The 26967-nt window shown below is 46.7% G+C and overlaps 20 non-coding genes across 20 annotated transcripts; all 20 read left to right on the forward strand.

The window, feature by feature from the left end:
* Positions 1-954: 954 nt before the first annotated feature.
* On the forward strand, positions 955-1145 carry LOC142278074 (U2 spliceosomal RNA). The gene has a single exon (XR_012741132.1). It is a non-coding gene; the product is annotated as a U2 spliceosomal RNA (small nuclear RNA).
* Positions 1146-2262: 1117 nt separating this feature from the next.
* LOC142278075 (U2 spliceosomal RNA) lies at positions 2263-2453 on the forward strand. The gene has a single exon (XR_012741133.1). It is a non-coding gene; the product is annotated as a U2 spliceosomal RNA (small nuclear RNA).
* A 1117-nt stretch (positions 2454-3570) lies between these two features.
* Positions 3571-3761, forward strand: LOC142278076 (U2 spliceosomal RNA). The gene has a single exon (XR_012741134.1). It is a non-coding gene; the product is annotated as a U2 spliceosomal RNA (small nuclear RNA).
* Positions 3762-4878: 1117 nt separating this feature from the next.
* On the forward strand, positions 4879-5069 carry LOC142278077 (U2 spliceosomal RNA). The gene has a single exon (XR_012741135.1). It is a non-coding gene; the product is annotated as a U2 spliceosomal RNA (small nuclear RNA).
* A 1117-nt stretch (positions 5070-6186) lies between these two features.
* Positions 6187-6377, forward strand: LOC142278161 (U2 spliceosomal RNA). Its single transcript, XR_012741210.1, has one exon. It is a non-coding gene; the product is annotated as a U2 spliceosomal RNA (small nuclear RNA).
* A 1117-nt stretch (positions 6378-7494) lies between these two features.
* LOC142278079 (U2 spliceosomal RNA) lies at positions 7495-7685 on the forward strand. The gene has a single exon (XR_012741137.1). It is a non-coding gene; the product is annotated as a U2 spliceosomal RNA (small nuclear RNA).
* Positions 7686-8802: 1117 nt separating this feature from the next.
* Positions 8803-8993, forward strand: LOC142278159 (U2 spliceosomal RNA). The gene has a single exon (XR_012741209.1). It is a non-coding gene; the product is annotated as a U2 spliceosomal RNA (small nuclear RNA).
* A 1117-nt stretch (positions 8994-10110) lies between these two features.
* LOC142278080 (U2 spliceosomal RNA) lies at positions 10111-10301 on the forward strand. The gene has a single exon (XR_012741138.1). It is a non-coding gene; the product is annotated as a U2 spliceosomal RNA (small nuclear RNA).
* Positions 10302-11418: 1117 nt separating this feature from the next.
* On the forward strand, positions 11419-11609 carry LOC142278081 (U2 spliceosomal RNA). The gene has a single exon (XR_012741139.1). It is a non-coding gene; the product is annotated as a U2 spliceosomal RNA (small nuclear RNA).
* A 1117-nt stretch (positions 11610-12726) lies between these two features.
* LOC142278083 (U2 spliceosomal RNA) lies at positions 12727-12917 on the forward strand. The gene has a single exon (XR_012741140.1). It is a non-coding gene; the product is annotated as a U2 spliceosomal RNA (small nuclear RNA).
* Positions 12918-14034: 1117 nt separating this feature from the next.
* Positions 14035-14225, forward strand: LOC142278084 (U2 spliceosomal RNA). The gene has a single exon (XR_012741141.1). It is a non-coding gene; the product is annotated as a U2 spliceosomal RNA (small nuclear RNA).
* Positions 14226-15342: 1117 nt separating this feature from the next.
* LOC142278085 (U2 spliceosomal RNA) lies at positions 15343-15533 on the forward strand. The gene has a single exon (XR_012741142.1). It is a non-coding gene; the product is annotated as a U2 spliceosomal RNA (small nuclear RNA).
* A 1117-nt stretch (positions 15534-16650) lies between these two features.
* LOC142278086 (U2 spliceosomal RNA) lies at positions 16651-16841 on the forward strand. The gene has a single exon (XR_012741143.1). It is a non-coding gene; the product is annotated as a U2 spliceosomal RNA (small nuclear RNA).
* Positions 16842-17958: 1117 nt separating this feature from the next.
* Positions 17959-18149, forward strand: LOC142278087 (U2 spliceosomal RNA). Its single transcript, XR_012741144.1, has one exon. It is a non-coding gene; the product is annotated as a U2 spliceosomal RNA (small nuclear RNA).
* Positions 18150-19266: 1117 nt separating this feature from the next.
* Positions 19267-19457, forward strand: LOC142278088 (U2 spliceosomal RNA). Its single transcript, XR_012741145.1, has one exon. It is a non-coding gene; the product is annotated as a U2 spliceosomal RNA (small nuclear RNA).
* A 1117-nt stretch (positions 19458-20574) lies between these two features.
* LOC142278089 (U2 spliceosomal RNA) lies at positions 20575-20765 on the forward strand. Its single transcript, XR_012741146.1, has one exon. It is a non-coding gene; the product is annotated as a U2 spliceosomal RNA (small nuclear RNA).
* A 1117-nt stretch (positions 20766-21882) lies between these two features.
* On the forward strand, positions 21883-22073 carry LOC142278091 (U2 spliceosomal RNA). The gene has a single exon (XR_012741148.1). It is a non-coding gene; the product is annotated as a U2 spliceosomal RNA (small nuclear RNA).
* A 1117-nt stretch (positions 22074-23190) lies between these two features.
* On the forward strand, positions 23191-23381 carry LOC142278092 (U2 spliceosomal RNA). The gene has a single exon (XR_012741149.1). It is a non-coding gene; the product is annotated as a U2 spliceosomal RNA (small nuclear RNA).
* A 1117-nt stretch (positions 23382-24498) lies between these two features.
* Positions 24499-24689, forward strand: LOC142278094 (U2 spliceosomal RNA). The gene has a single exon (XR_012741150.1). It is a non-coding gene; the product is annotated as a U2 spliceosomal RNA (small nuclear RNA).
* A 1119-nt stretch (positions 24690-25808) lies between these two features.
* Positions 25809-26000, forward strand: LOC142278157 (U2 spliceosomal RNA). Its single transcript, XR_012741207.1, has one exon. It is a non-coding gene; the product is annotated as a U2 spliceosomal RNA (small nuclear RNA).
* Positions 26001-26967: the final 967 nt, after the last annotated feature.

Below are 26967 nucleotides of genomic sequence, written 5' to 3' on the forward strand. Positions count from 1 at the left end.
GTATCTTGTTGTCAGTCTAATCTAGATCATGTGTAATTGAATGGAATAGATCCCTTTTGGACAAAGTGGAGTCAGATGCTGCAGTGACCACAGGTGTGAGAGGATCTACAATTGGCATCTGGTGTTATCTCTCTGCTTCCACTCCAAATAAAGTTACCTGTTGTTACCTGAACGTCAAATACTAAGAATGGGCGGCCTATGAAAGAATTAGTACTTTCATTAAGTATACTAAACCGGCTAATTGGGAATAGACAAACTGTAAAAAGCCCTCTGAGAAAGCCCCTCTCTAACCTTTGTTAGTAAGCTTTTCTGTAGCCTGCCTGTTGATGTATTTTCGGTTTGAACAGTGCACAACATGAAGAGACGGAACACTGGCGGCTTGTCACAATGCCCCCCGATGACATCACAATAGCGCTGCTGCCTAGAAAACAAGCTGCGCAGAAGAAGTTGTTCTTTGGGTGGGAGGGTGGGCTAGTGGAAGGAGGGGGCAATCTCTTTTTTTCCCGGGTGGTAGGGGGATGACAGGAGAAGGGAAGCGGGTGGTGAGAAAGGTACAGAGGGCAGGGTTTGGGGGCTGGGAAGGAAAGGGAAAAGATTAGGGTTTGGGGATGATGAAAGGGCTTTCTACGGGTAAGGATGGCAAAGGGTGGCAGTGACGGAAAGTCAGGCAACCTGTCCTGTCCGTCTTTTTGTATCGTGAATTGGAAAGACTGCAAGGGGGAGGGGAGTTGCTTGCGCCCTAAAGGAGGAGTTATTCAGATTCATTGCAGTGGGCGGCGGCTGCAAAACGCACCATTCTTCTTGTTTTTGCTCTGCAAAGCAGCCTTTTCAAGGGTTGGCTTGGGTGACAAAATGTCTTGTGTAGGCGTGGGTTTGTCTCCCTCTCGCTCTCTCTCCCTAAGATGTGTCCGGCATAGGCCAGGGTGCCACTCGAGGCCCAAACCAATTCTGGTTATCGCTTCTCGGCCTTTTGGCTAAGATCAAGTGTAGTATCTGTTCTTATCAGTTTAATATCTGATACGTCCCCTATCTGGGGACCATATATTAAATGGATTTTTAGAACAGGGAGATGGAAAAAGAGCTTGCTCTGTCCACTCCACGCATTGACCTGGTATTGCAGTACCTCCAGGAACGGTGCACCCCTTCTTAACCCAGTTTCCAAAAGCAGAACTCGATTCACCTGATTCATATTAGCCCGATTAGCGAATTGAAATGAATTTTTATCTAACACACTTTTTACTTGCTTTATTCATCCAAATAGCAAACTCATCACCACTCAACTTCACCAACTCTGCTATGTCCCGTGCAGTATCTTGTTGTCAGTCTAATCTAGATCATGTGTAATTGAATGGAATAGATCCCTTTTGGACAAAGTGGAGTCAGATGCTGCAGTGACCACAGGTGTGAGAGGATCTACAATTGGCATCTGGTGTTATCTCTCTGCTTCCACTCCAAATAAAGTTACCTGTTGTTACCTGAACGTCAAATACTAAGAATGGGCGGCCTATGAAAGAATTAGTACTTTCATTAAGTATACTAAACCGGCTAATTGGGAATAGACAAACTGTAAAAAGCCCTCTGAGAAAGCCCCTCTCTAACCTTTGTTAGTAAGCTTTTCTGTAGCCTGCCTGTTGATGTATTTTCGGTTTGAACAGTGCACAACATGAAGAGACGGAACACTGGCGGCTTGTCACAATGCCCCCCGATGACATCACAATAGCGCTGCTGCCTAGAAAACAAGCTGCGCAGAAGAAGTTGTTCTTTGGGTGGGAGGGTGGGCTAGTGGAAGGAGGGGGCAATCTCTTTTTTTCCCGGGTGGTAGGGGGATGACAGGAGAAGGGAAGCGGGTGGTGAGAAAGGTACAGAGGGCAGGGTTTGGGGGCTGGGAAGGAAAGGGAAAAGATTAGGGTTTGGGGATGATGAAAGGGCTTTCTACGGGTAAGGATGGCAAAGGGTGGCAGTGACGGAAAGTCAGGCAACCTGTCCTGTCCGTCTTTTTGTATCGTGAATTGGAAAGACTGCAAGGGGGAGGGGAGTTGCTTGCGCCCTAAAGGAGGAGTTATTCAGATTCATTGCAGTGGGCGGCGGCTGCAAAACGCACCATTCTTCTTGTTTTTGCTCTGCAAAGCAGCCTTTTCAAGGGTTGGCTTGGGTGACAAAATGTCTTGTGTAGGCGTGGGTTTGTCTCCCTCTCGCTCTCTCTCCCTAAGATGTGTCCGGCATAGGCCAGGGTGCCACTCGAGGCCCAAACCAATTCTGGTTATCGCTTCTCGGCCTTTTGGCTAAGATCAAGTGTAGTATCTGTTCTTATCAGTTTAATATCTGATACGTCCCCTATCTGGGGACCATATATTAAATGGATTTTTAGAACAGGGAGATGGAAAAAGAGCTTGCTCTGTCCACTCCACGCATTGACCTGGTATTGCAGTACCTCCAGGAACGGTGCACCCCTTCTTAACCCAGTTTCCAAAAGCAGAACTCGATTCACCTGATTCATATTAGCCCGATTAGCGAATTGAAATGAATTTTTATCTAACACACTTTTTACTTGCTTTATTCATCCAAATAGCAAACTCATCACCACTCAACTTCACCAACTCTGCTATGTCCCGTGCAGTATCTTGTTGTCAGTCTAATCTAGATCATGTGTAATTGAATGGAATAGATCCCTTTTGGACAAAGTGGAGTCAGATGCTGCAGTGACCACAGGTGTGAGAGGATCTACAATTGGCATCTGGTGTTATCTCTCTGCTTCCACTCCAAATAAAGTTACCTGTTGTTACCTGAACGTCAAATACTAAGAATGGGCGGCCTATGAAAGAATTAGTACTTTCATTAAGTATACTAAACCGGCTAATTGGGAATAGACAAACTGTAAAAAGCCCTCTGAGAAAGCCCCTCTCTAACCTTTGTTAGTAAGCTTTTCTGTAGCCTGCCTGTTGATGTATTTTCGGTTTGAACAGTGCACAACATGAAGAGACGGAACACTGGCGGCTTGTCACAATGCCCCCCGATGACATCACAATAGCGCTGCTGCCTAGAAAACAAGCTGCGCAGAAGAAGTTGTTCTTTGGGTGGGAGGGTGGGCTAGTGGAAGGAGGGGGCAATCTCTTTTTTTCCCGGGTGGTAGGGGGATGACAGGAGAAGGGAAGCGGGTGGTGAGAAAGGTACAGAGGGCAGGGTTTGGGGGCTGGGAAGGAAAGGGAAAAGATTAGGGTTTGGGGATGATGAAAGGGCTTTCTACGGGTAAGGATGGCAAAGGGTGGCAGTGACGGAAAGTCAGGCAACCTGTCCTGTCCGTCTTTTTGTATCGTGAATTGGAAAGACTGCAAGGGGGAGGGGAGTTGCTTGCGCCCTAAAGGAGGAGTTATTCAGATTCATTGCAGTGGGCGGCGGCTGCAAAACGCACCATTCTTCTTGTTTTTGCTCTGCAAAGCAGCCTTTTCAAGGGTTGGCTTGGGTGACAAAATGTCTTGTGTAGGCGTGGGTTTGTCTCCCTCTCGCTCTCTCTCCCTAAGATGTGTCCGGCATAGGCCAGGGTGCCACTCGAGGCCCAAACCAATTCTGGTTATCGCTTCTCGGCCTTTTGGCTAAGATCAAGTGTAGTATCTGTTCTTATCAGTTTAATATCTGATACGTCCCCTATCTGGGGACCATATATTAAATGGATTTTTAGAACAGGGAGATGGAAAAAGAGCTTGCTCTGTCCACTCCACGCATTGACCTGGTATTGCAGTACCTCCAGGAACGGTGCACCCCTTCTTAACCCAGTTTCCAAAAGCAGAACTCGATTCACCTGATTCATATTAGCCCGATTAGCGAATTGAAATGAATTTTTATCTAACACACTTTTTACTTGCTTTATTCATCCAAATAGCAAACTCATCACCACTCAACTTCACCAACTCTGCTATGTCCCGTGCAGTATCTTGTTGTCAGTCTAATCTAGATCATGTGTAATTGAATGGAATAGATCCCTTTTGGACAAAGTGGAGTCAGATGCTGCAGTGACCACAGGTGTGAGAGGATCTACAATTGGCATCTGGTGTTATCTCTCTGCTTCCACTCCAAATAAAGTTACCTGTTGTTACCTGAACGTCAAATACTAAGAATGGGCGGCCTATGAAAGAATTAGTACTTTCATTAAGTATACTAAACCGGCTAATTGGGAATAGACAAACTGTAAAAAGCCCTCTGAGAAAGCCCCTCTCTAACCTTTGTTAGTAAGCTTTTCTGTAGCCTGCCTGTTGATGTATTTTCAGTTTGAACAGTGCACAACATGAAGAGACGGAACACTGGCGGCTTGTCACAATGCCCCCCGATGACATCACAATAGCGCTGCTGCCTAGAAAACAAGCTGCGCAGAAGAAGTTGTTCTTTGGGTGGGAGGGTGGGCTAGTGGAAGGAGGGGGCAATCTCTTTTTTTCCCGGGTGGTAGGGGGATGACAGGAGAAGGGAAGCGGGTGGTGAGAAAGGTACAGAGGGCAGGGTTTGGGGGCTGGGAAGGAAAGGGAAAAGATTAGGGTTTGGGGATGATGAAAGGGCTTTCTACGGGTAAGGATGGCAAAGGGTGGCAGTGACGGAAAGTCAGGCAACCTGTCCTGTCCGTCTTTTTGTATCGTGAATTGGAAAGACTGCAAGGGGGAGGGGAGTTGCTTGCGCCCTAAAGGAGGAGTTATTCAGATTCATTGCAGTGGGCGGCGGCTGCAAAACGCACCATTCTTCTTGTTTTTGCTCTGCAAAGCAGCCTTTTCAAGGGTTGGCTTGGGTGACAAAATGTCTTGTGTAGGCGTGGGTTTGTCTCCCTCTCGCTCTCTCTCCCTAAGATGTGTCCGGCATAGGCCAGGGTGCCACTCGAGGCCCAAACCAATTCTGGTTATCGCTTCTCGGCCTTTTGGCTAAGATCAAGTGTAGTATCTGTTCTTATCAGTTTAATATCTGATACGTCCCCTATCTGGGGACCATATATTAAATGGATTTTTAGAACAGGGAGATGGAAAAAGAGCTTGCTCTGTCCACTCCACGCATTGACCTGGTATTGCAGTACCTCCAGGAACGGTGCACCCCTTCTTAACCCAGTTTCCAAAAGCAGAACTCGATTCACCTGATTCATATTAGCCCGATTAGCGAATTGAAATGAATTTTTATCTAACACACTTTTTACTTGCTTTATTCATCCAAATAGCAAACTCATCACCACTCAACTTCACCAACTCTGCTATGTCCCGTGCAGTATCTTGTTGTCAGTCTAATCTAGATCATGTGTAATTGAATGGAATAGATCCCTTTTGGACAAAGTGGAGTCAGATGCTGCAGTGACCACAGGTGTGAGAGGATCTACAATTGGCATCTGGTGTTATCTCTCTGCTTCCACTCCAAATAAAGTTACCTGTTGTTACCTGAACGTCAAATACTAAGAATGGGCGGCCTATGAAAGAATTAGTACTTTCATTAAGTATACTAAACCGGCTAATTGGGAATAGACAAACTGTAAAAAGCCCTCTGAGAAAGCCCCTCTCTAACCTTTGTTAGTAAGCTTTTCTGTAGCCTGCCTGTTGATGTATTTTCGGTTTGAACAGTGCACAACATGAAGAGACGGAACACTGGCGGCTTGTCACAATGCCCCCCGATGACATCACAATAGCGCTGCTGCCTAGAAAACAAGCTGCGCAGAAGAAGTTGTTCTTTGGGTGGGAGGGTGGGCTAGTGGAAGGAGGGGGCAATCTCTTTTTTTCCCGGGTGGTAGGGGGATGACAGGAGAAGGGAAGCGGGTGGTGAGAAAGGTACAGAGGGCAGGGTTTGGGGGCTGGGAAGGAAAGGGAAAAGATTAGGGTTTGGGGATGATGAAAGGGCTTTCTACGGGTAAGGATGGCAAAGGGTGGCAGTGACGGAAAGTCAGGCAACCTGTCCTGTCCGTCTTTTTGTATCGTGAATTGGAAAGACTGCAAGGGGGAGGGGAGTTGCTTGCGCCCTAAAGGAGGAGTTATTCAGATTCATTGCAGTGGGCGGCGGCTGCAAAACGCACCATTCTTCTTGTTTTTGCTCTGCAAAGCAGCCTTTTCAAGGGTTGGCTTGGGTGACAAAATGTCTTGTGTAGGCGTGGGTTTGTCTCCCTCTCGCTCTCTCTCCCTAAGATGTGTCCGGCATAGGCCAGGGTGCCACTCGAGGCCCAAACCAATTCTGGTTATCGCTTCTCGGCCTTTTGGCTAAGATCAAGTGTAGTATCTGTTCTTATCAGTTTAATATCTGATACGTCCCCTATCTGGGGACCATATATTAAATGGATTTTTAGAACAGGGAGATGGAAAAAGAGCTTGCTCTGTCCACTCCACGCATTGACCTGGTATTGCAGTACCTCCAGGAACGGAGCACCCCTTCTTAACCCAGTTTCCAAAAGCAGAACTCGATTCACCTGATTCATATTAGCCCGATTAGCGAATTGAAATGAATTTTTATCTAACACACTTTTTACTTGCTTTATTCATCCAAATAGCAAACTCATCACCACTCAACTTCACCAACTCTGCTATGTCCCGTGCAGTATCTTGTTGTCAGTCTAATCTAGATCATGTGTAATTGAATGGAATAGATCCCTTTTGGACAAAGTGGAGTCAGATGCTGCAGTGACCACAGGTGTGAGAGGATCTACAATTGGCATCTGGTGTTATCTCTCTGCTTCCACTCCAAATAAAGTTACCTGTTGTTACCTGAACGTCAAATACTAAGAATGGGCGGCCTATGAAAGAATTAGTACTTTCATTAAGTATACTAAACCGGCTAATTGGGAATAGACAAACTGTAAAAAGCCCTCTGAGAAAGCCCCTCTCTAACCTTTGTTAGTAAGCTTTTCTGTAGCCTGCCTGTTGATGTATTTTCGGTTTGAACAGTGCACAACATGAAGAGACGGAACACTGGCGGCTTGTCACAATGCCCCCCGATGACATCACAATAGCGCTGCTGCCTAGAAAACAAGCTGCGCAGAAGAAGTTGTTCTTTGGGTGGGAGGGTGGGCTAGTGGAAGGAGGGGGCAATCTCTTTTTTTCCCGGGTGGTAGGGGGATGACAGGAGAAGGGAAGCGGGTGGTGAGAAAGGTACAGAGGGCAGGGTTTGGGGGCTGGGAAGGAAAGGGAAAAGATTAGGGTTTGGGGATGATGAAAGGGCTTTCTACGGGTAAGGATGGCAAAGGGTGGCAGTGACGGAAAGTCAGGCAACCTGTCCTGTCCGTCTTTTTGTATCGTGAATTGGAAAGACTGCAAGGGGGAGGGGAGTTGCTTGCGCCCTAAAGGAGGAGTTATTCAGATTCATTGCAGTGGGCGGCGGCTGCAAAACGCACCATTCTTCTTGTTTTTGCTCTGCAAAGCAGCCTTTTCAAGGGTTGGCTTGGGTGACAAAATGTCTTGTGTAGGCGTGGGTTTGTCTCCCTCTCGCTCTCTCTCCCTAAGATGTGTCCGGCATAGGCCAGGGTGCCACTCGAGGCCCAAACCAATTCTGGTTATCGCTTCTCGGCCTTTTGGCTAAGATCAAGTGTAGTATCTGTTCTTATCAGTTTAATATCTGATACGTCCCCTATCTGGGGACCATATATTAAATGGATTTTTAGAACAGGGAGATGGAAAAAGAGCTTGCTCTGTCCACTCCACGCATTGACCTGGTATTGCAGTACCTCCAGGAACGGTGCACCCCTTCTTAACCCAGTTTCCAAAAGCAGAACTCGATTCACCTGATTCATATTAGCCCGATTAGCGAATTGAAATGAATTTTTATCTAACACACTTTTTACTTGCTTTATTCATCCAAATAGCAAACTCATCACCACTCAACTTCACCAACTCTGCTATGTCCCGTGCAGTATCTTGTTGTCAGTCTAATCTAGATCATGTGTAATTGAATGGAATAGATCCCTTTTGGACAAAGTGGAGTCAGATGCTGCAGTGACCACAGGTGTGAGAGGATCTACAATTGGCATCTGGTGTTATCTCTCTGCTTCCACTCCAAATAAAGTTACCTGTTGTTACCTGAACGTCAAATACTAAGAATGGGCGGCCTATGAAAGAATTAGTACTTTCATTAAGTATACTAAACCGGCTAATTGGGAATAGACAAACTGTAAAAAGCCCTCTGAGAAAGCCCCTCTCTAACCTTTGTTAGTAAGCTTTTCTGTAGCCTGCCTGTTGATGTATTTTCGGTTTGAACAGTGCACAACATGAAGAGACGGAACACTGGCGGCTTGTCACAATGCCCCCCGATGACATCACAATAGCGCTGCTGCCTAGAAAACAAGCTGCGCAGAAGAAGTTGTTCTTTGGGTGGGAGGGTGGGCTAGTGGAAGGAGGGGGCAATCTCTTTTTTTCCCGGGTGGTAGGGGGATGACAGGAGAAGGGAAGCGGGTGGTGAGAAAGGTACAGAGGGCAGGGTTTGGGGGCTGGGAAGGAAAGGGAAAAGATTAGGGTTTGGGGATGATGAAAGGGCTTTCTACGGGTAAGGATGGCAAAGGGTGGCAGTGACGGAAAGTCAGGCAACCTGTCCTGTCCGTCTTTTTGTATCGTGAATTGGAAAGACTGCAAGGGGGAGGGGAGTTGCTTGCGCCCTAAAGGAGGAGTTATTCAGATTCATTGCAGTGGGCGGCGGCTGCAAAACGCACCATTCTTCTTGTTTTTGCTCTGCAAAGCAGCCTTTTCAAGGGTTGGCTTGGGTGACAAAATGTCTTGTGTAGGCGTGGGTTTGTCTCCCTCTCGCTCTCTCTCCCTAAGATGTGTCCGGCATAGGCCAGGGTGCCACTCGAGGCCCAAACCAATTCTGGTTATCGCTTCTCGGCCTTTTGGCTAAGATCAAGTGTAATATCTGTTCTTATCAGTTTAATATCTGATACGTCCCCTATCTGGGGACCATATATTAAATGGATTTTTAGAACAGGGAGATGGAAAAAGAGCTTGCTCTGTCCACTCCACGCATTGACCTGGTATTGCAGTACCTCCAGGAACGGTGCACCCCTTCTTAACCCAGTTTCCAAAAGCAGAACTCGATTCACCTGATTCATATTAGCCCGATTAGCGAATTGAAATGAATTTTTATCTAACACACTTTTTACTTGCTTTATTCATCCAAATAGCAAACTCATCACCACTCAACTTCACCAACTCTGCTATGTCCCGTGCAGTATCTTGTTGTCAGTCTAATCTAGATCATGTGTAATTGAATGGAATAGATCCCTTTTGGACAAAGTGGAGTCAGATGCTGCAGTGACCACAGGTGTGAGAGGATCTACAATTGGCATCTGGTGTTATCTCTCTGCTTCCACTCCAAATAAAGTTACCTGTTGTTACCTGAACGTCAAATACTAAGAATGGGCGGCCTATGAAAGAATTAGTACTTTCATTAAGTATACTAAACCGGCTAATTGGGAATAGACAAACTGTAAAAAGCCCTCTGAGAAAGCCCCTCTCTAACCTTTGTTAGTAAGCTTTTCTGTAGCCTGCCTGTTGATGTATTTTCGGTTTGAACAGTGCACAACATGAAGAGACGGAACACTGGCGGCTTGTCACAATGCCCCCCGATGACATCACAATAGCGCTGCTGCCTAGAAAACAAGCTGCGCAGAAGAAGTTGTTCTTTGGGTGGGAGGGTGGGCTAGTGGAAGGAGGGGGCAATCTCTTTTTTTCCCGGGTGGTAGGGGGATGACAGGAGAAGGGAAGCGGGTGGTGAGAAAGGTACAGAGGGCAGGGTTTGGGGGCTGGGAAGGAAAGGGAAAAGATTAGGGTTTGGGGATGATGAAAGGGCTTTCTACGGGTAAGGATGGCAAAGGGTGGCAGTGACGGAAAGTCAGGCAACCTGTCCTGTCCGTCTTTTTGTATCGTGAATTGGAAAGACTGCAAGGGGGAGGGGAGTTGCTTGCGCCCTAAAGGAGGAGTTATTCAGATTCATTGCAGTGGGCGGCGGCTGCAAAACGCACCATTCTTCTTGTTTTTGCTCTGCAAAGCAGCCTTTTCAAGGGTTGGCTTGGGTGACAAAATGTCTTGTGTAGGCGTGGGTTTGTCTCCCTCTCGCTCTCTCTCCCTAAGATGTGTCCGGCATAGGCCAGGGTGCCACTCGAGGCCCAAACCAATTCTGGTTATCGCTTCTCGGCCTTTTGGCTAAGATCAAGTGTAGTATCTGTTCTTATCAGTTTAATATCTGATACGTCCCCTATCTGGGGACCATATATTAAATGGATTTTTAGAACAGGGAGATGGAAAAAGAGCTTGCTCTGTCCACTCCACGCATTGACCTGGTATTGCAGTACCTCCAGGAACGGTGCACCCCTTCTTAACCCAGTTTCCAAAAGCAGAACTCGATTCACCTGATTCATATTAGCCCGATTAGCGAATTGAAATGAATTTTTATCTAACACACTTTTTACTTGCTTTATTCATCCAAATAGCAAACTCATCACCACTCAACTTCACCAACTCTGCTATGTCCCGTGCAGTATCTTGTTGTCAGTCTAATCTAGATCATGTGTAATTGAATGGAATAGATCCCTTTTGGACAAAGTGGAGTCAGATGCTGCAGTGACCACAGGTGTGAGAGGATCTACAATTGGCATCTGGTGTTATCTCTCTGCTTCCACTCCAAATAAAGTTACCTGTTGTTACCTGAACGTCAAATACTAAGAATGGGCGGCCTATGAAAGAATTAGTACTTTCATTAAGTATACTAAACCGGCTAATTGGGAATAGACAAACTGTAAAAAGCCCTCTGAGAAAGCCCCTCTCTAACCTTTGTTAGTAAGCTTTTCTGTAGCCTGCCTGTTGATGTATTTTCGGTTTGAACAGTGCACAACATGAAGAGACGGAACACTGGCGGCTTGTCACAATGCCCCCCGATGACATCACAATAGCGCTGCTGCCTAGAAAACAAGCTGCGCAGAAGAAGTTGTTCTTTGGGTGGGAGGGTGGGCTAGTGGAAGGAGGGGGCAATCTCTTTTTTTCCCGGGTGGTAGGGGGATGACAGGAGAAGGGAAGCGGGTGGTGAGAAAGGTACAGAGGGCAGGGTTTGGGGGCTGGGAAGGAAAGGGAAAAGATTAGGGTTTGGGGATGATGAAAGGGCTTTCTACGGGTAAGGATGGCAAAGGGTGGCAGTGACGGAAAGTCAGGCAACCTGTCCTGTCCGTCTTTTTGTATCGTGAATTGAAAAGACTGCAAGGGGGAGGGGAGTTGCTTGCGCCCTAAAGGAGGAGTTATTCAGATTCATTGCAGTGGGCGGCGGCTGCAAAACGCACCATTCTTCTTGTTTTTGCTCTGCAAAGCAGCCTTTTCAAGGGTTGGCTTGGGTGACAAAATGTCTTGTGTAGGCGTGGGTTTGTCTCCCTCTCGCTCTCTCTCCCTAAGATGTGTCCGGCATAGGCCAGGGTGCCACTCGAGGCCCAAACCAATTCTGGTTATCGCTTCTCGGCCTTTTGGCTAAGATCAAGTGTAGTATCTGTTCTTATCAGTTTAATATCTGATACGTCCCCTATCTGGGGACCATATATTAAATGGATTTTTAGAACAGGGAGATGGAAAAAGAGCTTGCTCTGTCCACTCCACGCATTGACCTGGTATTGCAGTACCTCCAGGAACGGTGCACCCCTTCTTAACCCAGTTTCCAAAAGCAGAACTCGATTCACCTGATTCATATTAGCCCGATTAGCGAATTGAAATGAATTTTTATCTAACACACTTTTTACTTGCTTTATTCATCCAAATAGCAAACTCATCACCACTCAACTTCACCAACTCTGCTATGTCCCGTGCAGTATCTTGTTGTCAGTCTAATCTAGATCATGTGTAATTGAATGGAATAGATCCCTTTTGGACAAAGTGGAGTCAGATGCTGCAGTGACCACAGGTGTGAGAGGATCTACAATTGGCATCTGGTGTTATCTCTCTGCTTCCACTCCAAATAAAGTTACCTGTTGTTACCTGAACGTCAAATACTAAGAATGGGCGGCCTATGAAAGAATTAGTACTTTCATTAAGTATACTAAACCGGCTAATTGGGAATAGACAAACTGTAAAAAGCCCTCTGAGAAAGCCCCTCTCTAACCTTTGTTAGTAAGCTTTTCTGTAGCCTGCCTGTTGATGTATTTTCGGTTTGAACAGTGCACAACATGAAGAGACGGAACACTGGCGGCTTGTCACAATGCCCCCCGATGACATCACAATAGTGCTGCTGCCTAGAAAACAAGCTGCGCAGAAGAAGTTGTTCTTTGGGTGGGAGGGTGGGCTAGTGGAAGGAGGGGGCAATCTCTTTTTTTCCCGGGTGGTAGGGGGATGACAGGAGAAGGGAAGCGGGTGGTGAGAAAGGTACAGAGGGCAGGGTTTGGGGGCTGGGAAGGAAAGGGAAAAGATTAGGGTTTGGGGATGATGAAAGGGCTTTCTACGGGTAAGGATGGCAAAGGGTGGCAGTGACGGAAAGTCAGGCAACCTGTCCTGTCCGTCTTTTTGTATCGTGAATTGGAAAGACTGCAAGGGGGAGGGGAGTTGCTTGCGCCCTAAAGGAGGAGTTATTCAGATTCATTGCAGTGGGCAGCGGCTGCAAAACGCACCATTCTTCTTGTTTTTGCTCTGCAAAGCAGCCTTTTCAAGGGTTGGCTTGGGTGACAAAATGTCTTGTGTAGGCGTGGGTTTGTCTCCCTCTCGCTCTCTCTCCCTAAGATGTGTCCGGCATAGGCCAGGGTGCCACTCGAGGCCCAAACCAATTCTGGTTATCGCTTCTCGGCCTTTTGGCTAAGATCAAGTGTAGTATCTGTTCTTATCAGTTTAATATCTGATACGTCCCCTATCTGGGGACCATATATTAAATGGATTTTTAGAACAGGGAGATGGAAAAAGAGCTTGCTCTGTCCACTCCACGCATTGACCTGGTATTGCAGTACCTCCAGGAACGGTGCACCCCTTCTTAACCCAGTTTCCAAAAGCAGAACTCGATTCACCTGATTCATATTAGCCCGATTAGCGAATTGAAATGAATTTTTATCTAACACACTTTTTACTTGCTTTATTCATCCAAATAGCAAACTCATCACCACTCAACTTCACCAACTCTGCTATGTCCCGTGCAGTATCTTGTTGTCAGTCTAATCTAGATCATGTGTAATTGAATGGAATAGATCCCTTTTGGACAAAGTGGAGTCAGATGCTGCAGTGACCACAGGTGTGAGAGGATCTACAATTGGCATCTGGTGTTATCTCTCTGCTTCCACTCCAAATAAAGTTACCTGTTGTTACCTGAACGTCAAATACTAAGAATGGGCGGCCTATGAAAGAATTAGTACTTTCATTAAGTATACTAAACCGGCTAATTGGGAATAGACAAACTGTAAAAAGCCCTCTGAGAAAGCCCCTCTCTAACCTTTGTTAGTAAGCTTTTCTGTAGCCTGCCTGTTGATGTATTTTCGGTTTGAACAGTGCACAACATGAAGAGACGGAACACTGGCGGCTTGTCACAATGCCCCCCGATGACATCACAATAGCGCTGCTGCCTAGAAAACAAGCTGCGCAGAAGAAGTTGTTCTTTGGGTGGGAGGGTGGGCTAGTGGAAGGAGGGGGCAATCTCTTTTTTTCCCGGGTGGTAGGGGGATGACAGGAGAAGGGAAGCGGGTGGTGAGAAAGGTACAGAGGGCAGGGTTTGGGGGCTGGGAAGGAAAGGGAAAAGATTAGGGTTTGGGGATGATGAAAGGGCTTTCTACGGGTAAGGATGGCAAAGGGTGGCAGTGACGGAAAGTCAGGCAACCTGTCCTGTCCGTCTTTTTGTATCGTGAATTGAAAAGACTGCAAGGGGGAGGGGAGTTGCTTGCGCCCTAAAGGAGGAGTTATTCAGATTCATTGCAGTGGGCGGCGGCTGCAAAACGCACCATTCTTCTTGTTTTTGCTCTGCAAAGCAGCCTTTTCAAGGGTTGGCTTGGGTGACAAAATGTCTTGTGTAGGCGTGGGTTTGTCTCCCTCTCGCTCTCTCTCCCTAAGATGTGTCCGGCATAGGCCAGGGTGCCACTCGAGGCCCAAACCAATTCTGGTTATCGCTTCTCGGCCTTTTGGCTAAGATCAAGTGTAGTATCTGTTCTTATCAGTTTAATATCTGATACGTCCCCTATCTGGGGACCATATATTAAATGGATTTTTAGAACAGGGAGATGGAAAAAGAGCTTGCTCTGTCCACTCCACGCATTGACCTGGTATTGCAGTACCTCCAGGAACGGTGCACCCCTTCTTAACCCAGTTTCCAAAAGCAGAACTCGATTCACCTGATTCATATTAGCCCGATTAGCGAATTGAAATGAATTTTTATCTAACACACTTTTTACTTGCTTTATTCATCCAAATAGCAAACTCATCACCACTCAACTTCACCAACTCTGCTATGTCCCGTGCAGTATCTTGTTGTCAGTCTAATCTAGATCATGTGTAATTGAATGGAATAGATCCCTTTTGGACAAAGTGGAGTCAGATGCTGCAGTGACCACAGGTGTGAGAGGATCTACAATTGGCATCTGGTGTTATCTCTCTGCTTCCACTCCAAATAAAGTTACCTGTTGTTACCTGAACGTCAAATACTAAGAATGGGCGGCCTATGAAAGAATTAGTACTTTCATTAAGTATACTAAACCGGCTAATTGGGAATAGACAAACTGTAAAAAGCCCTCTGAGAAAGCCCCTCTCTAACCTTTGTTAGTAAGCTTTTCTGTAGCCTGCCTGTTGATGTATTTTCGGTTTGAACAGTGCACAACATGAAGAGACGGAACACTGGCGGCTTGTCACAATGCCCCCCGATGACATCACAATAGTGCTGCTGCCTAGAAAACAAGCTGCGCAGAAGAAGTTGTTCTTTGGGTGGGAGGGTGGGCTAGTGGAAGGAGGGGGCAATCTCTTTTTTTCCCGGGTGGTAGGGGGATGACAGGAGAAGGGAAGCGGGTGGTGAGAAAGGTACAGAGGGCAGGGTTTGGGGGCTGGGAAGGAAAGGGAAAAGATTAGGGTTTGGGGATGATGAAAGGGCTTTCTACGGGTAAGGATGGCAAAGGGTGGCAGTGACGGAAAGTCAGGCAACCTGTCCTGTCCGTCTTTTTGTATCGTGAATTGGAAAGACTGCAAGGGGGAGGGGAGTTGCTTGCGCCCTAAAGGAGGAGTTATTCAGATTCATTGCAGTGGGCGGCGGCTGCAAAACGCACCATTCTTCTTGTTTTTGCTCTGCAAAGCAGCCTTTTCAAGGGTTGGCTTGGGTGACAAAATGTCTTGTGTAGGCGTGGGTTTGTCTCCCTCTCGCTCTCTCTCCCTAAGATGTGTCCGGCATAGGCCAGGGTGCCACTCGAGGCCCAAACCAATTCTGGTTATCGCTTCTCGGCCTTTTGGCTAAGATCAAGTGTAGTATCTGTTCTTATCAGTTTAATATCTGATACGTCCCCTATCTGGGGACCATATATTAAATGGATTTTTAGAACAGGGAGATGGAAAAAGAGCTTGCTCTGTCCACTCCACGCATTGACCTGGTATTGCAGTACCTCCAGGAACGGTGCACCCCTTCTTAACCCAGTTTCCAAAAGCAGAACTCGATTCACCTGATTCATATTAGCCCGATTAGCGAATTGAAATGAATTTTTATCTAACACACTTTTTACTTGCTTTATTCATCCAAATAGCAAACTCATCACCACTCAACTTCACCAACTCTGCTATGTCCCGTGCAGTATCTTGTTGTCAGTCTAATCTAGATCATGTGTAATTGAATGGAATAGATCCCTTTTGGACAAAGTGGAGTCAGATGCTGCAGTGACCACAGGTGTGAGAGGATCTACAATTGGCATCTGGTGTTATCTCTCTGCTTCCACTCCAAATAAAGTTACCTGTTGTTACCTGAACGTCAAATACTAAGAATGGGCGGCCTATGAAAGAATTAGTACTTTCATTAAGTATACTAAACCGGCTAATTGGGAATAGACAAACTGTAAAAAGCCCTCTGAGAAAGCCCCTCTCTAACCTTTGTTAGTAAGCTTTTCTGTAGCCTGCCTGTTGATGTATTTTCGGTTTGAACAGTGCACAACATGAAGAGACGGAACACTGGCGGCTTGTCACAATGCCCCCCGATGACATCACAATAGCGCTGCTGCCTAGAAAACAAGCTGCGCAGAAGAAGTTGTTCTTTGGGTGGGAGGGTGGGCTAGTGGAAGGAGGGGGCAATCTCTTTTTTTCCCGGGTGGTAGGGGGATGACAGGAGAAGGGAAGCGGGTGGTGAGAAAGGTACAGAGGGCAGGGTTTGGGGGCTGGGAAGGAAAGGGAAAAGATTAGGGTTTGGGGATGATGAAAGGGCTTTCTACGGGTAAGGATGGCAAAGGGTGGCAGTGACGGAAAGTCAGGCAACCTGTCCTGTCCGTCTTTTTGTATCGTGAATTGGAAAGACTGCAAGGGGGAGGGGAGTTGCTTGCGCCCTAAAGGAGGAGTTATTCAGATTCATTGCAGTGGGCGGCGGCTGCAAAACGCACCATTCTTCTTGTTTTTGCTCTGCAAAGCAGCCTTTTCAAGGGTTGGCTTGGGTGACAAAATGTCTTGTGTAGGCGTGGGTTTGTCTCCCTCTCGCTCTCTCTCCCTAAGATGTGTCCGGCATAGGCCAGGGTGCCACTCGAGGCCCAAACCAATTCTGGTTATCGCTTCTCGGCCTTTTGGCTAAGATCAAGTGTAGTATCTGTTCTTATCAGTTTAATATCTGATACGTCCCCTATCTGGGGACCATATATTAAATGGATTTTTAGAACAGGGAGATGGAAAAAGAGCTTGCTCTGTCCACTCCACGCATTGACCTGGTATTGCAGTACCTCCAGGAACGGTGCACCCCTTCTTAACCCAGTTTCCAAAAGCAGAACTCGATTCACCTGATTCATATTAGCCCGATTAGCGAATTGAAATGAATTTTTATCTAACACACTTTTTACTTGCTTTATTCATCCAAATAGCAAACTCATCACCACTCAACTTCACCAACTCTGCTATGTCCCGTGCAGTATCTTGTTGTCAGTCTAATCTAGATCATGTGTAATTGAATGGAATAGATCCCTTTTGGACAAAGTGGAGTCAGATGCTGCAGTGACCACAGGTGTGAGAGGATCTACAATTGGCATCTGGTGTTATCTCTCTGCTTCCACTCCAAATAAAGTTACCTGTTGTTACCTGAACGTCAAATACTAAGAATGGGCGGCCTATGAAAGAATTAGTACTTTCATTAAGTATACTAAACCGGCTAATTGGGAATAGACAAACTGTAAAAAGCCCTCTGAGAAAGCCCCTCTCTAACCTTTGTTAGTAAGCTTTTCTGTAGCCTGCCTGTTGATGTATTTTCGGTTTGAACAGTGCACAACATGAAGAGACGGAACACTGGCGGCTTGTCACAATGCCCCCCGATGACATCACAATAGCGCTGCTGCCTAGAAAACAAGCTGCGCAGAAGAAGTTGTTCTTTGGGTGGGAGGGTGGGCTAGTGGAAGGAGGGGGCAATCTCTTTTTTTCCCGGGTGGTAGGGGGATGACAGGAGAAGGGAAGCGGGTGGTGAGAAAGGTACAGAGGGCAGGGTTTGGGGGCTGGGAAGGAAAGGGAAAAGATTAGGGTTTGGGGATGATGAAAGGGCTTTCTACGGGTAAGGATGGCAAAGGGTGGCAGTGACGGAAAGTCAGGCAACCTGTCCTGTCCGTCTTTTTGTATCGTGAATTGGAAAGACTGCAAGGGGGAGGGGAGTTGCTTGCGCCCTAAAGGAGGAGTTATTCAGATTCATTGCAGTGGGCGGCGGCTGCAAAACGCACCATTCTTCTTGTTTTTGCTCTGCAAAGCAGCCTTTTCAAGGGTTGGCTTGGGTGACAAAATGTCTTGTGTAGGCGTGGGTTTGTCTCCCTCTCGCTCTCTCTCCCTAAGATGTGTCCGGCATAGGCCAGGGTGCCACTCGAGGCCCAAACCAATTCTGGTTATCGCTTCTCGGCCTTTTGGCTAAGATCAAGTGTAGTATCTGTTCTTATCAGTTTAATATCTGATACGTCCCCTATCTGGGGACCATATATTAAATGGATTTTTAGAACAGGGAGATGGAAAAAGAGCTTGCTCTGTCCACTCCACGCATTGACCTGGTATTGCAGTACCTCCAGGAACGGTGCACCCCTTCTTAACCCAGTTTCCAAAAGCAGAACTCGATTCACCTGATTCATATTAGCCCGATTAGCGAATTGAAATGAATTTTTATCTAACACACTTTTTACTTGCTTTATTCATCCAAATAGCAAACTCATCACCACTCAACTTCACCAACTCTGCTATGTCCCGTGCAGTATCTTGTTGTCAGTCTAATCTAGATCATGTGTAATTGAATGGAATAGATCCCTTTTGGACAAAGTGGAGTCAGATGCTGCAGTGACCACAGGTGTGAGAGGATCTACAATTGGCATCTGGTGTTATCTCTCTGCTTCCACTCCAAATAAAGTTACCTGTTGTTACCTGAACGTCAAATACTAAGAATGGGCGGCCTATGAAAGAATTAGTACTTTCATTAAGTATACTAAACCGGCTAATTGGGAATAGACAAACTGTAAAAAGCCCTCTGAGAAAGCCCCTCTCTAACCTTTGTTAGTAAGCTTTTCTGTAGCCTGCCTGTTGATGTATTTTCGGTTTGAACAGTGCACAACATGAAGAGACGGAACACTGGCGGCTTGTCACAATGCCCCCCGATGACATCACAATAGCGCTGCTGCCTAGAAAACAAGCTGCGCAGAAGAAGTTGTTCTTTGGGTGGGAGGGTGGGCTAGTGGAAGGAGGGGGCAATCTCTTTTTTTCCCGGGTGGTAGGGGGATGACAGGAGAAGGGAAGCGGGTGGTGAGAAAGGTACAGAGGGCAGGGTTTGGGGGCTGGGAAGGAAAGGGAAAAGATTAGGGTTTGGGGATGATGAAAGGGCTTTCTACGGGTAAGGATGGCAAAGGGTGGCAGTGACGGAAAGTCAGGCAACCTGTCCTGTCCGTCTTTTTGTATCGTGAATTGGAAAGACTGCAAGGGGGAGGGGAGTTGCTTGCGCCCTAAAGGAGGAGTTATTCAGATTCATTGCAGTGGGCGGCGGCTGCAAAACGCACCATTCTTCTTGTTTTTGCTCTGCAAAGCAGCCTTTTCAAGGGTTGGCTTGGGTGACAAAATGTCTTGTGTAGGCGTGGGTTTGTCTCCCTCTCGCTCTCTCTCCCTAAGATGTGTCCGGCATAGGCCAGGGTGCCACTCGAGGCCCAAACCAATTCTGGTTATCGCTTCTCGGCCTTTTGGCTAAGATCAAGTGTAGTATCTGTTCTTATCAGTTTAATATCTGATACGTCCCCTATCTGGGGACCATATATTAAATGGATTTTTAGAACAGGGAGATGGAAAAAGAGCTTGCTCTGTCCACTCCACGCATTGACCTGGTATTGCAGTACCTCCAGGAACGGTGCACCCCTTCTTAACCCAGTTTCCAAAAGCAGAACTCGATTCACCTGATTCATATTAGCCCGATTAGCGAATTGAAATGAATTTTTATCTAACACACTTTTTACTTGCTTTATTCATCCAAATAGCAAACTCATCACCACTCAACTTCACCAACTCTGCTATGTCCCGTGCAGTATCTTGTTGTCAGTCTAATCTAGATCATGTGTAATTGAATGGAATAGATCCCTTTTGGACAAAGTGGAGTCAGATGCTGCAGTGACCACAGGTGTGAGAGGATCTACAATTGGCATCTGGTGTTATCTCTCTGCTTCCACTCCAAATAAAGTTACCTGTTGTTACCTGAACGTCAAATACTAAGAATGGGCGGCCTATGAAAGAATTAGTACTTTCATTAAGTATACTAAACCGGCTAATTGGGAATAGACAAACTGTAAAAAGCCCTCTGAGAAAGCCCCTCTCTAACCTTTGTTAGTAAGCTTTTCTGTAGCCTGCCTGTTGATGTATTTTCGGTTTGAACAGTGCACAACATGAAGAGACGGAACACTGGCGGCTTGTCACAATGCCCCCCGATGACATCACAATAGCGCTGCTGCCTAGAAAACAAGCTGCGCAGAAGAAGTTGTTCTTTGGGTGGGAGGGTGGGCTAGTGGAAGGAGGGGGCAATCTCTTTTTTTCCCGGGTGGTAGGGGGATGACAGGAGAAGGGAAGCGGGTGGTGAGAAAGGTACAGAGGGCAGGGTTTGGGGGCTGGGAAGGAAAGGGAAAAGATTAGGGTTTGGGGATGATGAAAGGGCTTTCTACGGGTAAGGATGGCAAAGGGTGGCAGTGACGGAAAGTCAGGCAACCTGTCCTGTCCGTCTTTTTGTATCGTGAATTGGAAAGACTGCAAGGGGGAGGGGAGTTGCTTGCGCCCTAAAGGAGGAGTTATTCAGATTCATTGCAGTGGGCGGCGGCTGCAAAACGCACCATTCTTCTTGTTTTTGCTCTGCAAAGCAGCCTTTTCAAGGGTTGGCTTGGGTGACAAAATGTCTTGTGTAGGCGTGGGTTTGTCTCCCTCTCGCTCTCTCTCCCTAAGATGTGTCCGGCATAGGCCAGGGTGCCACTCGAGGCCCAAACCAATTCTGGTTATCGCTTCTCGGCCTTTTGGCTAAGATCAAGTGTAGTATCTGTTCTTATCAGTTTAATATCTGATACGTCCCCTATCTGGGGACCATATATTAAATGGATTTTTAGAACAGGGAGATGGAAAAAGAGCTTGCTCTGTCCACTCCACGCATTGACCTGGTATTGCAGTACCTCCAGGAACGGTGCACCCCTTCTTAACCCAGTTTCCAAAAGCAGAACTCGATTCACCTGATTCATATTAGCCCGATTAGCGAATTGAAATGAATTTTTATCTAACACACTTTTTACTTGCTTTATTCATCCAAATAGCAAACTCATCACCACTCAACTTCACCAACTCTGCTATGTCCCGTGCAGTATCTTGTTGTCAGTCTAATCTAGATCATGTGTAATTGAATGGAATAGATCCCTTTTGGACAAAGTGGAGTCAGATGCTGCAGTGACCACAGGTGTGAGAGGATCTACAATTGGCATCTGGTGTTATCTCTCTGCTTCCACTCCAAATAAAGTTACCTGTTGTTACCTGAACGTCAAATACTAAGAATGGGCGGCCTATGAAAGAATTAGTACTTTCATTAAGTATACTAAACCGGCTAATTGGGAATAGACAAACTGTAAAAAGCCCTCTGAGAAAGCCCCTCTCTAACCTTTGTTAGTAAGCTTTTCTGTAGCCTGCCTGTTGATGTATTTTCGGTTTGAACAGTGCACAACATGAAGAGACGGAACACTGGCGGCTTGTCACAATGCCCCCCGATGACATCACAATAGCGCTGCTGCCTAGAAAACAAGCTGCGCAGAAGAAGTTGTTCTTTGGGTGGGAGGGTGGGCTAGTGGAAGGAGGGGGCAATCTCTTTTTTTCCCGGGTGGTAGGGGGATGACAGGAGAAGGGAAGCGGGTGGTGAGAAAGGTACAGAGGGCAGGGTTTGGGGGCTGGGAAGGAAAGGGAAAAGATTAGGGTTTGGGGATGATGAAAGGGCTTTCTACGGGTAAGGATGGCAAAGGGTGGCAGTGACGGAAAGTCAGGCAACCTGTCCTGTCCGTCTTTTTGTATCGTGAATTGGAAAGACTGCAAGGGGGAGGGGAGTTGCTTGCGCCCTAAAGGAGGAGTTATTCAGATTCATTGCAGTGGGCGGCGGCTGCAAAACGCACCATTCTTCTTGTTTTTGCTCTGCAAAGCAGCCTTTTCAAGGGTTGGCTTGGGTGACAAAATGTCTTGTGTAGGCGTGGGTTTGTCTCCCTCCCGCTCTCTCTCCCTAAGATGTGTCCGGCATAGGCCAGGGTGCCACTCGAGGCCCAAACCAATTCTGGTTATCGCTTCTCGGCCTTTTGGCTAAGATCAAGTGTAGTATCTGTTCTTATCAGTTTAATATCTGATACGTCCCCTATCTGGGGACCATATATTAAATGGATTTTTAGAACAGGGAGATGGAAAAAGAGCTTGCTCTGTCCACTCCACGCATTGACCTGGTATTGCAGTACCTCCAGGAACGGTGCACCCCTTCTTAACCCAGTTTCCAAAAGCAGAACTCGATTCACCTGATTCATATTAGCCCGATTAGCGAATTGAAATGAATTTTTATCTAACACACTTTTTACTTGCTTTATTCATCCAAATAGCAAACTCATCACCACTCAACTTCACCAACTCTGCTATGTCCCGTGCAGTATCTTGTTGTCAGTCTAATCTAGATCATGTGTAATTGAATGGAATAGATCCCTTTTGGACAAAGTGGAGTCAGATGCTGCAGTGACCACAGGTGTGAGAGGATCTACAATTGGCATCTGGTGTTATCTCTCTGCTTCCACTCCAAATAAAGTTACCTGTTGTTACCTGAACGTCAAATACTAAGAATGGGCGGCCTATGAAAGAATTAGTACTTTCATTAAGTATACTAAACCGGCTAATTGGGAATAGACAAACTGTAAAAAGCCCTCTGAGAAAGCCCCTCTCTAACCTTTGTTAGTAAGCTTTTCTGTAGCCTGCCTGTTGATGTATTTTCGGTTTGAACAGTGCACAACATGAAGAGACGGAACACTGGCGGCTTGTCACAATGCCCCCCGATGACATCACAATAGCGCTGCTGCCTAGAAAACAAGCTGCGCAGAAGAAGTTGTTCTTTGGGTGGGAGGGTGGGCTAGTGGAAGGAGGGGGCAATCTCTTTTTTTCCCGGGTGGTAGGGGGATGACAGGAGAAGGGAAGCGGGTGGTGAGAAAGGTACAGAGGGCAGGGTTTGGGGGCTGGGAAGGAAAGGGAAAAGATTAGGGTTTGGGGATGATGAAAGGGCTTTCTACGGGTAAGGATGGCAAAGGGTGGCAGTGACGGAAAGTCAGGCAACCTGTCCTGTCCGTCTTTTTGTATCGTGAATTGGAAAGACTGCAAGGGGGAGGGGAGTTGCTTGCGCCCTAAAGGAGGAGTTATTCAGATTCATTGCAGTGGGCGGCGGCTGCAAAACGCACCATTCTTCTTGTTTTTGCTCTGCAAAGCAGCCTTTTCAAGGGTTGGCTTGGGTGACAAAATGTCTTGTGTAGGCGTGGGTTTGTCTCCCTCTCGCTCTCTCTCCCTAAGATGTGTCCGGCATAGGCCAGGGTGCCACTCGAGGCCCAAACCAATTCTGGTTATCGCTTCTCGGCCTTTTGGCTAAGATCAAGTGTAGTATCTGTTCTTATCAGTTTAATATCTGATACGTCCCCTATCTGGGGACCATATATTAAATGGATTTTTAGAACAGGGAGATGGAAAAAGAGCTTGCTCTGTCCACTCCACGCATTGACCTGGTATTGCAGTACCTCCAGGAACGGTGCACCCCTTCTTAACCCAGTTTCCAAAAGCAGAACTCGATTCACCTGATTCATATTAGCCCGATTAGCGAATTGAAATGAATTTTTATCTAACACACTTTTTACTTGCTTTATTCATCCAAATAGCAAACTCATCACCACTCAACTTCACCAACTCTGCTATGTCCCGTGCAGTATCTTGTTGTCAGTCTAATCTAGATCATGTGTAATTGAATGGAATAGATCCCTTTTGGACAAAGTGGAGTCAGATGCTGCAGTGACCACAGGTGTGAGAGGATCTACAATTGGCATCTGGTGTTATCTCTCTGCTTCCACTCCAAATAAAGTTACCTGTTGTTACCTGAACGTCAAATACTAAGAATGGGCGGCCTATGAAAGAATTAGTACTTTCATTAAGTATACTAAACCGGCTAATTGGGAATAGACAAACTGTAAAAAGCCCTCTGAGAAAGCCCCTCTCTAACCTTTGTTAGTAAGCTTTTCTGTAGCCTGCCTGTTGATGTATTTTCGGTTTGAACAGTGCACAACATGAAGAGACGGAACACTGGCGGCTTGTCACAATGCCCCCCGATGACATCACAATAGCGCTGCTGCCTAGAAAACAAGCTGCGCAGAAGAAGTTGTTCTTTGGGTGGGAGGGTGGGCTAGTGGAAGGAGGGGGCAATCTCTTTTTTTCCCGGGTGGTAGGGGGATGACAGGAGAAGGGAAGCGGGTGGTGAGAAAGGTACAGAGGGCAGGGTTTGGGGGCTGGGAAGGAAAGGGAAAAGATTAGGGTTTGGGGATGATGAAAGGGCTTTCTACGGGTAAGGATGGCAAAGGGTGGCAGTGACGGAAAGTCAGGCAACCTGTCCTGTCCGTCTTTTTGTATCGTGAATTGGAAAGACTGCAAGGGGGAGGGGAGTTGCTTGCGCCCTAAAGGAGGAGTTATTCAGATTCATTGCAGTGGGCGGCGGCTGCAAAACGCACCATTCTTCTTGTTTTTGCTCTGCAAAGCAGCCTTTTCAAGGGTTGGCTTGGGTGACAAAATGTCTTGTGTAGGCGTGGGTTTGTCTCCCTCTCGCTCTCTCTCCCTAAGATGTGTCCGGCATAGGCCAGGGTGCCACTCGAGGCCCAAACCAATTCTGGTTATCGCTTCTCGGCCTTTTGGCTAAGATCAAGTGTAGTATCTGTTCTTATCAGTTTAATATCTGATACGTCCCCTATCTGGGGACCATATATTAAATGGATTTTTAGAACAGGGAGATGGAAAAAGAGCTTGCTCTGTCCACTCCACGCATTGACCTGGTATTGCAGTACCTCCAGGAACGGTGCACCCCTTCTTAACCCAGTTTCCAAAAGCAGAACTCGATTCACCTGATTCATATTAGCCCGATTAGCGAATTGAAATGAATTTTTATCTAACACACTTTTTACTTGCTTTATTCATCCAAATAGCAAACTCATCACCACTCAACTTCACCAACTCTGCTATGTCCCGTGCAGTATCTTGTTGTCAGTCTAATCTAGATCATGTGTAATTGAATGGAATAGATCCCTTTTGGACAAAGTGGAGTCAGATGCTGCAGTGACCACAGGTGTGAGAGGATCTACAATTGGCATCTGGTGTTATCTCTCTGCTTCCACTCCAAATAAAGTTACCTGTTGTTACCTGAACGTCAAATACTAAGAATGGGCGGCCTATGAAAGAATTAGTACTTTCATTAAGTATACTAAACCGGCTAATTGGGAATAGACAAACTGTAAAAAGCCCTCTGAGAAAGCCCCTCTCTAACCTTTGTTAGTAAGCTTTTCTGTAGCCTGCCTGTTGATGTATTTTCGGTTTGAACAGTGCACAACATGAAGAGACGGAACACTGGCGGCTTGTCACAATGCCCCCCGATGACATCACAATAGCGCTGCTGCCTAGAAAACAAGCTGCGCAGAAGAAGTTGTTCTTTGGGTGGGAGGGTGGGCTAGTGGAAGGAGGGGGCAATCTCTTTTTTTCCCGGGTGGTAGGGGGGATGACAGGAGAAGGGAAGCGGGTGGTGAGAAAGGTACAGAGGGCAGGGTTTGGGGGCTGGGAAGGAAAGGGAAAAGATTAGGGTTTGGGGATGATGAAAGGGCTTTCTACGGGTAAGGATGGCAAAGGGGTGGCAGTGACGGAAAGTCAGGCAACCTGTCCTGTCCGTCTTTTTGTATCGTGAATTGGAAAGACTGCAAGGGGGAGGGGAGTTGCTTGCGCCCTAAAGGAGGAGTTATTCAGATTCATTGCAGTGGGCGGCGGCTGCAAAACGCACCATTCTTCTTGTTTTTGCTCTGCAAAGCAGCCTTTTCAAGGGTTGGCTTGGGTGACAAAATGTCTTGTGTAGGCGTGGGTTTGTCTCCCTCTCGCTCTCTCTCCCTAAGATGTGTCCGGCATAGGCCAGGGTGCCACTCGAGGCCCAAACCAATTCTGGTTATCGCTTCTCGGCCTTTTGGCTAAGATCAAGTGTAGTATCTGTTCTTATCAGTTTAATATCTGATACGTCCCCTATCTGGGGACCATATATTAAATGGATTTTTAGAACAGGGGAGATGGAAAAAGAGCTTGCTCTGTCCACTCCACGCATTGACCTGGTATTGCAGTACCTCCAGGAACGGTGCACCCCTTCTTAACCCAGTTTCCAAAAGCAGAACTCGATTCACCTGATTCATATTAGCCCGATTAGCGAATTGAAATGAATTTTTATCTAACACACTTTTTACTTGCTTTATTCATCCAAATAGCAAACTCATCACCACTCAACTTCACCAACTCTGCTATGTCCCGTGCAGTATCTTGTTGTCAGTCTAATCTAGATCATGTGTAATTGAATGGAATAGATCCCTTTTGGACAAAGTGGAGTCAGATGCTGCAGTGACCACAGGTGTGAGAGGATCTACAATTGGCATCTGGTGTTATCTCTCTGCTTCCACTCCAAATAAAGTTACCTGTTGTTACCTGAACGTCAAATACTAAGAATGGGCGGCCTATGAAAGAATTAGTACTTTCATTAAGTATACTAAACCGGCTAATTGGGAATAGACAAACTGTAAAAAGCCCTCTGAGAAAGCCCCTCTCTAACCTTTGTTAGTAAGCTTTTCTGTAGCCTGCCTGTTGATGTATTTTCGGTTTTGAACAGTGCACAACATGAAGAGACGGAACACTGGCGGCTTGTCACAATGCCCCCCGATGACATCACAATAGCGCTGCTGCCTAGAAAACAAGCTGCGCAGAAGAAGTTGTTCTTTGGGGTGGGAGGGTGGGCTAGTGGAAGGAGGGGGCAATCTCTTTTTTTCCCGGGTGGTAGGGGGATGACAGGAGAAGGGAAGCGGGTGGTGAGAAAGGTACAGAGGGCAGGGTTTGGGGGCTGCGGAAGGAAAGGGAAAAGATTAGGGTTTGGGGATGATGAAAGGGCTTTCTACGGGAAGGATGGCAAAGGGTGGCAGTGACGGAAAGTCAGGCAACCTGTCCTGTCCGTCTTTTTGTATCGTGAATTGGAAAGACTGCAAGGGGGAGGGGAGTTGCTTGCGCCCTAAAGGAGGAGTTATTCAGATTCATTGCAGTGGGCGGCGGCTGCAAAACGCACCATTCTTCT

This window comes from Anomaloglossus baeobatrachus, unplaced genomic scaffold, assembly GCF_048569485.1.
Source record: "Anomaloglossus baeobatrachus isolate aAnoBae1 unplaced genomic scaffold, aAnoBae1.hap1 Scaffold_416, whole genome shotgun sequence".
Lineage (NCBI taxonomy): Eukaryota > Metazoa > Chordata > Amphibia > Anura > Aromobatidae > Anomaloglossus > Anomaloglossus baeobatrachus.